This window comes from Primulina tabacum, chromosome 15, assembly GCF_025594145.1.
Source record: "Primulina tabacum isolate GXHZ01 chromosome 15, ASM2559414v2, whole genome shotgun sequence".
Classification (NCBI taxonomy): domain Eukaryota; kingdom Viridiplantae; phylum Streptophyta; class Magnoliopsida; order Lamiales; family Gesneriaceae; genus Primulina; species Primulina tabacum.
Genome location: NC_134564.1, coordinates 15,298,241 through 15,300,342, shown reverse-complemented (window position 1 = coordinate 15,300,342; position 2,102 = coordinate 15,298,241). Strand labels below are relative to the sequence as shown.

At 38.7% G+C, this 2,102-nt stretch overlaps 1 long non-coding RNA gene across 1 annotated transcript; it reads left to right on the top strand.

Annotated features, from left to right (window-relative positions):
• Positions 1 to 327: 327 nt before the first annotated feature.
• On the top strand, positions 328 to 1,134 carry LOC142527001 (uncharacterized). The gene is made up of 2 exons (XR_012815373.1): positions 328 to 496; positions 645 to 1,134. It is a non-coding gene; the product is annotated as an uncharacterized LOC142527001 (long non-coding RNA).
• Positions 1,135 to 2,102: the final 968 nt, after the last annotated feature.

Sequence of the window (2,102 nt, the reverse complement as noted above, 5' to 3'; positions counted from 1 at the left end):
ATTACATGATTCATTTTTATTAATTAATATAAGGTGTTTTTAAGCGTATTTTTCAAAAATGAGATTTATTGGGTATTTTTACCCGCATGATTTTATTTTTACCCGGTAAGCAAATTTTATCGAATCGGAGGACTTTTTGAGTGTTCGGCTAATATTTTCAAAAACTTTCCAACACGATATATTTTCCGAGATTGTGTTTGAAGTTAATGGATTTACTTTTAAGTTTATTGAGCTTAAACTCTTTTAATTCCTTTTAATTTAAAATAAGGGCTCATTAATATAATTGTTAACTATTTAAATAATACATAGTTGACCCCAAACCCATTATCACCCTCCCCCAACGACACTCCCATCATTCAGAAACTCTCTCTCCATTTTTAGCATCCCAGCAGCAAACTCCATGGAGGCTTCGGCCATAGCTTCTTTTTGCAATAAAAATTCCTCCGGCGCTCTCCCGACTCTGGTTCTTCGACGTTCTTGCGTAGGAATCATCAAGGCACGCGTGTATCACCCTTTTCTCTTCATTCAAGCCATTATGATGCTGTATATATAATTAAACGCATGAGTTCCTTCTCGGTTTGCAGGGGGTTTTGTTTTGATGCTTGTTTTGTTGCGTTTTCTTGCTTTATGTGTTGGGTTTTCAGGTTTTCATGATTTATTGCAAGGGGGCTGCCAAGTTGTGTTACTAATGGTGTGTTAAGGTCGACGATCATGCTGTCCAGAAGCTGGAGACGGGTGGAGATCGGGTTGATAGCTTAGATCGAAGGTTGTTTGATGGGTGGCCGAGGGTTAAGGATGGCAGGATCGGGAGATTCGAACGAGCCAGCGGTGGGAGGACCCTTCCTAACCTTGGACCAGACCCTGGTGGGGCTGAGACATGGCTTGGAATGGTTCAGACTCAGCTGGGCGTGACTAGGAACTAGATCGTGCAAGAGAGAAGGCTTCGGGTGTTTGGTGATCGCAAGTGGTGTGTTTTCGGGTCTAGGGGCTGTATGCCTGGTGCAGCTGTCGTGGGGCTGTAGGTTGCGTCTATGGAGTCCAGCAGGGTCCTAGGGTGGTCTAGGGAAGGTCGAGCCATGGCTGGTCCGCGATGATTCGGTCTAAGAACGTTTAAAAACGAAATTGGTGCAATAGGGTCAAGGTGGGAAGCTTGCTGGAATTTTCCAGCAACCATTCAGGACTATATTCAAGTGTCTAAGGGCTGAATTTGAGATCTTTAGGAACTTTTAGATGTTCACTAAGGGTGGTAAAAAGTTGGGGAAATTTTGGTTATGTTTCGGGTCGATTCGGGTTAAAATCGGAACCCCGGTCCAAGTTTTAAAACGGATCGATTAAGTTATGAAATGGATTCGAGTTTACATCTAGTAATGCTTTTAAATATGTTTTGGGACATTTTTAAGAGTTTGGTAAGTTTCGGATCAAAATAATGAGTTTTGGATTTATCCGGGATTTAATCGCCGCACATAACGTTAAATTAAGGAATTAATTGAAACGCCTAGTTTTATGCTTAATAAAATTATGAAAAATTATATTTAAACTCAAATAATTATTAGAAGTCTAAGTTCTTAATTTGGGAATTTTATGCTAAGGTTTGGTTTAATCCGGGATTAAAACGCATTAATATGTTATATTTAAAAATTATTTTAAATGTCATCGATTTAAGCCAAATAAAAATATGAAAAAGTTCATGTAGGCTTAAATAATTATTTGAGACATGTAAGAGTGAATGAAATTAAGAAAATATCAAAAACGTGAAATTTTACGTCTAGGAGAAAAACGGTAATTTTTGGGTTTCCAGGGGCAAAATGATCATTTTGCACCAGGGGTGAGATTTTGGTCCTTGCAGCGCCCTTAAGACATTTTATCATGTTTTAAATGTTCATGCATCATGTATATGACCTTTTTATGAAATAATGATAAATACGGTGCATGCTTGTTTTAAGGAAAAAAGTTATGTATATGCATGTTTTTATTAAGTGATGAATATGATGTTAGTTTGAAGGACGGGAATTGGTTGTGACTGACGATGTACATGTATACGATGGCATGAGATATGATGAGCTGAGGCCGGGCTCAGTGGACGGGTAATGCTGTCGCTTATG